This window comes from Bos grunniens, chromosome 1 (assembly GCF_055505025.1).
Source record: "Bos grunniens cultivar Pamir isolate PY7600 chromosome 1, Bosgru_T2T1.0, whole genome shotgun sequence".
NCBI classification, from domain to species: Eukaryota; Metazoa; Chordata; class Mammalia; order Artiodactyla; family Bovidae; genus Bos; species Bos grunniens.
Window position 1 is genome coordinate 95,292,097 of NC_141165.1, and position 9,291 is coordinate 95,301,387.

General features: G+C 40.7%; 1 non-coding gene across 1 annotated transcript; it reads right to left on the reverse strand.

Moving 5' to 3' along the window:
* Positions 1–5,983: 5,983 nt before the first annotated feature.
* On the reverse strand, positions 5,984–6,054 carry TRNAH-GUG (transfer RNA histidin (anticodon GUG)). The gene has a single exon. It is a non-coding gene; the product is annotated as a tRNA-His (tRNA).
* Positions 6,055–9,291: the final 3,237 nt, after the last annotated feature.

The following is a 9,291-nucleotide window of genomic DNA, read 5'->3' on the forward strand; positions in this document are numbered from 1 at the left end:
AAAGTGGACTGAAATGGTTCAAAGAAATTGTTTTCCCTAAGCTCCACATGGAACCTATACTCATTTTGGGGAGTTTAAAACATTTGATTGACTATATATTCTTATTGTATTAATTATACAGACCTCCTACATAACTCCTAAATTTGATTGTTCTAAGGATGAGCCCTCACAAGTCTTCTTAGAGAAGAACCAGTGGTTTTTTTTTTTTCTTTCTATGATGTTTAAAACCAGGAATATCCTTAGAAGTTTCGGTTTCCTTAGACCTACAACATTTTTTTTCCAAATCCAACAAAGAACTTTGATAATGAGATAGAAATTTTGTTCTCAGTACCTGGTCTTATTCATACATTTTTGGGTTCACCTGTCAAATCCAGCATAGGAGTCCTAGCCTAGGAAACTAAACTTACCTCAGTTGCTCCGCTAAGAAGGGGCCTTGCAGTGTTCTATAGAGGGTCTACAGCTTAAGCAGCTAAGAGATCAGAGTCATCATAATTGGATTCAAAAGGATGGGAGAAAGCAAATGTTCTGCTTTCCCCAAGAGTAAGACCAAAAAAGGAAATAGAGAAGAGAGCTTAAGAAAACTCAAGAAAAAATATGTCAGTAATATCCACTCTTCTCTCCCTCTCCCAAATATCCACTTTTATCAAAGCCTATGAGATTGTATCTCTATATAATATATTTAGTCTCCAAGTTAATCTCCCTGCCGGTTATTCAACTAGCAGATTGATTTCAGGATATTAGATAGAACCCTAGGAAATTCCCATTTCAGTAGAGCAAAAATGGTTAAACATTGGCAATTTAATGTGGTTCAGTTGGATTCTTCACTTATTTCAGTATATATATTTTTTTCCTGGTACAAAATTCAATACCTATGGATTAAAACCAAAAATCTGAAATATGGAACCCTTGTGTGCCTCTTACCTAACAGACATTATGCCTCCCTCTCCTTTAGCCAGTGAAGACCTTCTTCATAGTACCTTCTTTATCTAGATAGATAGAATTTACAGAATTTGCCTCAGCAATGTACATTTTTTAAATTCCTTTTTCGCCTCTAATTTCCATTCCTTCTACGTTCTTTCTGTATATGCTACAAATTCCAAACCTCCCTCAAATACTTGTGGACAAATCTCTATTAAGCATAAAGATTTCCTGAAAATTCATACTTCATTGAAACTCTCTGTCCTAGAATATCCCTTCAAATGTATGATTGTACTTAGCTCAGTAATATCATGTATATCAGTATAGATATATAGTGTTTTAGTAGACCTCACTGTTTCATACTGTGGGTGCCTTTATATGCCTGAATGAACCTAAAGTACTTCTAGGATTAAAATATCTTAGGTTTTCTAGTTATTTATTTATTTATCTGTTTGGCCACATCTACCCTAAATGTGTCCATCCTAAAGGAGATCAGTCCTGGGTGTTCATTGGAAGGAGTGATGCTGAAGCTGAAACTCCAATACTTTGGCCACCTCATGCAAAGAGCTGACTCATTGGAAAAGACCCTGATCCTGGGAGGGATTGGGGGCAGGAGGAGAAGGGGACAACAGAGGATGAGATGGCTAGATGGCATCACTGACTCAATGGGCATGAGTTTGAGTAAACTCTGGGAGTTGGTGGTGGACAGGGAGGCCTGGTGTGCTGCGATTCATGGGGTCGCAAAGAGTCAGACACGACTGAGTGACTGAACTGAACCCCAAATGTGTGGAATAGGTCTGACACACCAAGGCAAGCCATGCTAGTTAAATCAGCCCTTCTCCAGTAGTTTATTCTGTGAGGTAATCACAAAATGCCAATCTAGGCATTCTGAACAGCCTTTAAATAACAACTTCCCTTCCAGCTCTCTGGGACAGCAATTTGTGAGTACATATCACTCCAGTAAGTACTGGTTATGGGTCATGAAAAAAGGAAAAATAACACAATGGCAATCAGCCAGACTCTCCTTTCTAAGCCAGCCTCCAGTGCTGATTGTTCCAAACCATTTCTTCCCCAGTCTACCTGTTAGTAAAGACACACACCAGGCACACTGGAAATTACTATTATTGGAGACAATTAAACATCATCATAACAATAAAAGCCAAAAGTCAGTGAGCACTTACTATATGCCAGGTACCATTCTAAACTCCTTAAAGCCTTATCTCATTGAGTCCTCACCGCCCGCTATGAGGTCTGTGCACATAAATGGAGGGAGAGCTGGCTAGCAACTCACCCAAGTTCAATCACTGGAAAGGGGTGGGGTTTAAACCAGGCACCAGAGCTGCCCACTTGTGTAGCATGCTCTTCTGGCAAATGGAAGGCCTTGATACAGCACAGAATTATGCTCCAAGCTTACTGATTGGCCCAAGATCACATAGCTACTGACTGACTGAGCCAGGACTGAAACACAGTGGCTTCAGTTCTAGTTGGCTCTTAACCCAATATTCTTCCAACTAAACGCTACTGTGGTTCATGAACAAGATGAGAAGAAGGAAGTTCAGGAGGAAGAGGAGGAGTTCTATTTTGGCTTCATGGATAAAAGGTTCATTATATTTCAAACTTCACTACTGAGCCATGGCTTTCTTTAGAAAAGAGGAAAAATCTTGCCCTGATGCTATATAAAATAGAAAATGGGAAATATGAGGCTTTATTTTGTACCTGGCCCTGCCTTCCTTTTGGAGCCATTTCAGGTTATAAATATGCACTATTCATATGTAATTCTTCCACTGACTGTGGGTGTCTTAAGGCCTTTCAGGAGATCATGAAAACTGTCCACAATTGGAATTTCTCCAAGTGTAATGGAAATTTGTCCCATAGATGACTTCAGTGCAGTTCATGCTTCCAGAGGACTTGGAAAAGTAGAAGTACTTTTAAGACAGACAATAGTGAAGAGATTCCAAAGATGTGCAGCCCTGATATATAGCTTAATGAGATTTTACTAGTCCAGGAACAAGCAAGGAAATAAACATATAAAAACGATTAAAACTAAGAACAGAAAATTACCATAATACTGGCTTCGGCTGCTGTTTCTTGTACAGATTACTTGTAGATGACTCTGATTTAGACTCATCAATTCATTCATTTCTTCGTGTATTTATTTTTGAACTTTTCCTGGACCTTGAAAACCAAACTGACCCTGCGGCTCTTCTCTCTGTCTGACTCTTGACAAAAGAGGCAAAGTTCCTGTAAAAGAAAACACCCCTCTCCTGTGTGGCTCCTTTCCTCTCAGTATCTTCTACAACACAACTTCACTTCTGACCACTCCACACCACCAGCTGGGTATCCTACAATTCAACTGGATTCTGGCACTGTGTTCTCAGAGATCGTGTTAGATCCCATAGGTTAGAGGTTCAGTCCTAAAAGATATAGCCACAAGTTAGGTTGTTACCTGTGTATCTGAACCCACCAGGTATAGATCAGAGGATCCCATGACCTCCTCCTCAACTCAGATTTGTTTGTTAGAGCAGCTCACAAAATTCAGGAAAACATTTTTCTGTCTAGTTATCATTTACCAGCCAGAAAATAAGGCAAGGTATGTGGGAAGGGGTGTGGGGCTTTCATGTCCTCACCCTAAATCTCCACACATTCACCAACCTGGAAGCTCTCAGAATCCCTTCTTTTGGGGGTTTTATGAATGTTTTATTACATAGGCTTAATTGATTAGATCTTTGATCATTGATGAATGAACTCCATCTCCAGCCCCCTCCCTTTCCTGGAGATCAGTGATGAGGCTGAAACTTCCAAACCACTGTTCACTTGGTTGGTTTCCCTGGCAACCAGCTCCAACACTTAGGGGCTATGTAAAAGTTACCTCAGATGGTGCTAGTGGTAAAGAACTCACCTGCCAGTGCAGGTAGATGTAACAGACACGGATTTGATCCCTGGGTTGGGAAGGTCCCCTGGTGAAGGAAATGACAACCCATCTCAGTATTCTTGCGTGGAAAATCCCATGGACTGACAGCTTGGTGGGCTACAGTTCATGGGGTCACAAGAGTTGGAAACAACTTAGCAACTAAACCACCTCCAAAAGTTACCTCATTAATATAAATTCAGGTATTGTTGAAAGGGGCTTGTTATGAATAATAAGACAGTTTTATCGCTCTTATCAATTAGGAAATTCCAAGGATGTTAAGATTTCTGTGCCAGAAACAGGGGAAAAAAACAAATATATATTTCTTCTTATAAATCACAGTATCACAGATATCATTCTGTCTTCCACTGCTCACGTCTGCTGCACTCTGCTCAGTGCTCCTGGGCATCCAGCTATCAGCACGTGTCACTGGTCTGTTTCCTTCCTTGACCTGCACTCTCCCACTCTTCTTCATTTAATGCTTTCTTCTTTCTCCACTTCATTCTCTGAGTTCAAGCCCCTGGCCAAAAAGATACCATAAAAATACAAGCACAGAGATGCTAAGTGTTTCAGGGAGCTAACATTGTCTTCTGAACTTTGTGTGCTATTCCTAATTTTTACTGTGGATCCTTTGGAAAGCCAGTTGATGTACTGTTTTTTTTTTTTTTTTTTCCTTTCCATCTATAAAGTGGGGTTACAGTGCTGGCCTTTCTCTTAAAATATCCCTGTGATACATTACACCCTGAAGAACAAAGCCCATGTTAGCGAAGGGCTGCCTCACTTATGTCGGTCCCTGAGATGGGCCAGTGGGCAGTGAGCCGGAATAACAGGACGGGCAATGGAGCCATGCCTGGCTGTGATGACCAGTCCCCTAATAAGATTTCCTACAATGAACACATATCCAGCATTTTGTTTTATTTCATTTTAATTGAAAGCTTAGGCAACGCTTCATGCTTCATAAACATTCTGTTATTTTCAGATCAATCTACTATACTGGAAAACTTAATAAACAAATAGATAATGGTCCTGCTGCGCTGTTCAGCATTCCTTGTTCACATCTCACCAGTTTCACGCCCTGCCCGCAGAATTGCATCTCTTGTTTTTTGTTTGTTTTTATTTTTTCAGACGTTAATTTTTAGAAAGAAATTATCTGTTGCAGGAAAGGGTAATAAGGTCCAGAACAACCTTCTTCTGAGCTACTTTGCATTTGGTTGGTTTTGAATTATATGTAATGTCCCATGGGTAACTGATTTTTTTTTCCCCCTCAAAATAAGCAACCAGGACAAGATTGTTCTCTTCATTCAGGTTTTTGTTTTCATTTGGGTTGGTTGTTTTTAAAGAAAGCAGTTAAAGTCTTCCTGGGAATCTCTGCCTCGAGGCATGTGTGTGATGCGTGATTCTCTTTGGTTATATTCACCTGTCTCATGCAGGTGGCCTGTGAGTTGTGGATAACAGGAGGCAATCTGGTCTGTGTCTCAGGACCCTGCTGTGGTATCCTCCTACCTTGCTGTCTTTCCAGAGCCTACCTTGAAAAGTTTGAAACTTAATAAAAGGAAAGAGATTAAATATGCAAAATCAGTTGCCAGTGATAAGATTGATTACTAAGGCGGAAGATCCCAAATAAATTGTGTTCTCATTCCAATTAGAGATGATGAGTGGTAAAACCCAGAGATTTCCTTAATCTCAAAATCCCTTGGCGGGAAATTACTGACCATGAGAAAGAGGAAAATGATGATTCCTTGGATATGGAAACTGTATTTTATTTAGTATCTGTTAAAAGTAAATAACTTAGGACAGTATATGGTTAGTGTTAGTCGCTTAGTCACGTCCATCTCTTTGCAACCTCACAGACTATGTAACCCACCAGGCTCCTCAGTCCATGGGATTCTTCAGGCAAGTGTATTGGAGTGGGTTACTATTTCCTTCTCCAAGGTATCTTCCTGACCCAGGGACTGAACCTGGGTCTTCTGCTTTGCAGGCAGATTCTTTATCATCTTAGCCCCAAAGAAGCCTGATAAGAACAGTGTAGGAATGTAGTTGCTCAGTCGTGTCCAACTCTTTGCAACCCCATGGACTATAGGCCACCAGGCTCCTCTGTCCATGGGATTCTTCAGGCAAGAATACTGGAGTGGGTTGCCTTTTCCTTCTCCAGGGATCTTCCCAACCCAGGGATAGAACCTGGGTCTTCCGCATCACAGGCAGATGCTTTACCTCTCAGCCACCAGGGAAGCCATAGTAAATGCTCAAAAAGTCTGATAATGATGATGAAGATGTGTGTCCCATGCATCTGGGACATGGGACCCTAGAGCTGGCACATAGCAACTACTTGTTAAATTGTTACTGTTAAAAATGAATAGTTTTGTTGTCTGCAAATCCTATAAAGAATGGTAGGCAGTTTTCAGTGTTGCCTTTACTCCTCCACATAGACATTTTTGAGCCCTATGCTCCAGAATTTGACTAGCATAATGCTGACCCATTAGAACTACATTCTAGACACTGAAAGATGCTAGGGACTCAGGATAAGGAGATCCTTGCCTCAGTGGCTCTTCAAATACAAGGGCCTGAGTCGTATATGTGCTAAAGGATGAGGGGCATGATCCTCAGAGCTCTTCTCCTTAAGTCCACATAGAAATGGTTAGAATTTGACATTTTCAACATGACATGAGTAAGAAAAAGTTCAAGGAAAGAAAAAGGAGAAATGAATGGGAAAAAGCAAAGACCAATAGAAAACATGCATCATTTTTTTATTTGGGAACTGAAATCATCTCTTTGCACCTAGTGTTTGTCTAATGGTTGTTTGGTTAAATCATATTTAAAAACTGATCAAGATGATTTAGTAGACTGCAGAACATGTAGCATGTTGTCTGTATCAATAAGTGGGAAAACTCATAGGAAAAAGATCCTAACTATAAAGAAAAAGGTGAATTAAAGTTTCAGAAGTAAAATTAGAAGTGGGTATAGCTCAAAGCACTGCAGATGGTGACTGCAGCCATGAAATTAAAAGATGCTCACTGCTTGGAAGAAAAGTTATGACCAACCTAGGTAGCATATTCAAAAGCAGAGACATTACTTTGCCAACAAAGGTCCGTGTAGTCAAGGCTATGGTTTTTCCAGTAGTCATGTATGGATGTGAGAGTTGGACTGTGAAGAAAGCTGAGCACCGAAGAATTGATGCTTTTGAACTGTGGTGTTGGAGAAGATTCTTGAGAGTCCCTTGGACTGCAAGGAGATCCAACCAGTCCATTCTGAAGAAGATCAGCCCTGGGATTTCTTTGGAAGGAGTGATGCTAAAGCTGAAACTCCAGTACTTTGGCCACCTCATGCGAAGAGTTGACTCATTGGAAAAGACTCTGATGCTGGGAGGCATTGGGGGCAGGAGGAAAAGGGGATGACAGAGGATGAGATGGCTGGATGGCATCACCGACTCGATGGACATGAGTTTGAGTGAACTCCGGGAGTTGGTGATGGACAGGGAGGCCTGGTGTGCTGCAATTCGTGGGGTCGCAGAGTCGGACACGACTGAGCGACTGAACTGAACTGAATAACTCAAAGCACTATTGACAAAGCAGGGGACCTCAGTCTCCCTTGTTAGTTATGAGTGAATGGCAGAAGCTTTAATTCCCCATTTTGCTGTGGCTAATAAGCTATTATGATGAATCAAGGGGATAGTCTTACATACCGCTGTCTGTGGCCATGTGTATTTTCACCATTTTATAAACAAGGATCAAAGTTCAATTATCAGTTGGACTAGGACACAGACTCATACTTAGACAATCCCATGATTTATGATTTACACTTGTTACTTATTCTGGAAAGATACAGGATCAGATTATACAGGGTAGATACATTATCCTTAACTCTGCTATGCCATGCTGTCTTTCCCTCTTCTCTTTTTAATTCAAGAATAATACATAGAGAAGAGATGAACAAATGAGTGTGCATTTATTTTTATGTGTTCCTGATGAATGACTTTGGTTCCTCCATAATCGAACTCCTTTGGTCCATCTCAGATGTATTTGGAACCAGGGCACGAGATACATGATTTTTCCTACTGTCTAAAAGAACTGCAGGACTTATAGAAAAAGGAAAAGGAGAGTCTTGCTAGAGCCATGGGTACATGTATCCAGCTCTCTGAGAAATACAGCTCAGACAAGTGTGAGCAAGGAGAATGAATAGGGGAGAAGAGGTACAGGTTGGAAGAATGGCATTAAATGTGCTTGACATTAAGTGAATGCTTGAGGTGAGCATGTGTACACTGTTGATGTTCAAAGATGTGCATGGGGATGGATGCAAGGTTAAAGATTGCCTAGGCCTTGAGCTGATACATTTGTTAGGCACGGGACTGGGTGTAGGTGTTTTATCAGTGTGCCATGTCACAGTAAGTTATCAGAGGAGAAATGGATGAGGGAGGTGAATGAGGGTCTTCCCTTACTTGTATTTCTTCACTAATTAAGAACAAAAGTGCTCTCAACCATGTATTAGCACGGTGTGGGTCTCACAAGGGAAAGATGTTTTGCAGTTTCTCACAAAAGCCAAGTAAGGAAGGTAGGCGGGGAGAAACTTACAATAAATCTCCTTATTAATGAAAATCTGGTTTTAAGGCGATTTGCTTTGGTTCACAGCTTATTTTCAAGATCAGGATTAATATTAATTGTAAATTTATGGAAAGTGGATATACTTAAGAAACAGCAGGTTCTCTATGCATAGTTGTATATGTCCTCTGGGGATATATAACTCGGAAGGATGTGGCTTGCATGGCAGGTTGTCTGACTGGTGTGGTGACGGCCTGGGCATACATTCCTGATGTCTAGAACAGCTGCAGGCTTGGAAAGGGCTTCATCTTGAAGTTGAAATGGAGTGCCCTGGGCATTGTAAAGATTCTCACTGTGAGTACAATATAGCTTACATCTTCATGTGCTTTGTAATCATAGTAACAGCTATATTAACAGTGAATACATTTGAAGCACTTAATATGTACAAGGCACAGTTTCACTCATTTAATCCTCACAATAACTCTATGTTAGATTTTATTATGTGCTGTAGAGAAGAGGAATGTGATCCACTGAAAGGTTGAGAAACTTTCCCAAGGCCATATACCTAATAAGTAGTAAGAGTCACATCTTGAACCCAGACAAGGGTGGTTCCAGAGTCCATATGATCAAACATGGGGCCAGCCTCCCTATGCATGCACACTGAAACTGGAATTGTGTAAAAGTAGATGAATAGTGAGTTGTGCATGTAAATTACATCCGTGCAAAGTATACTTAGTCAATACAGTATGCTACAAGAGCTACATAACACATGATATAGCTCATCACTTCTAAAGGATATACTTTTTATTCACAAATTAATATTTCTGAAATTGAATTATATCTTAGAGTTGCAACCTCATGGACTATAGCCTGCCGAGCTCCTCTGTCCATGGAATTCTCCAGGCTAGAATAATGGAGTGGGTGGCCATTTCC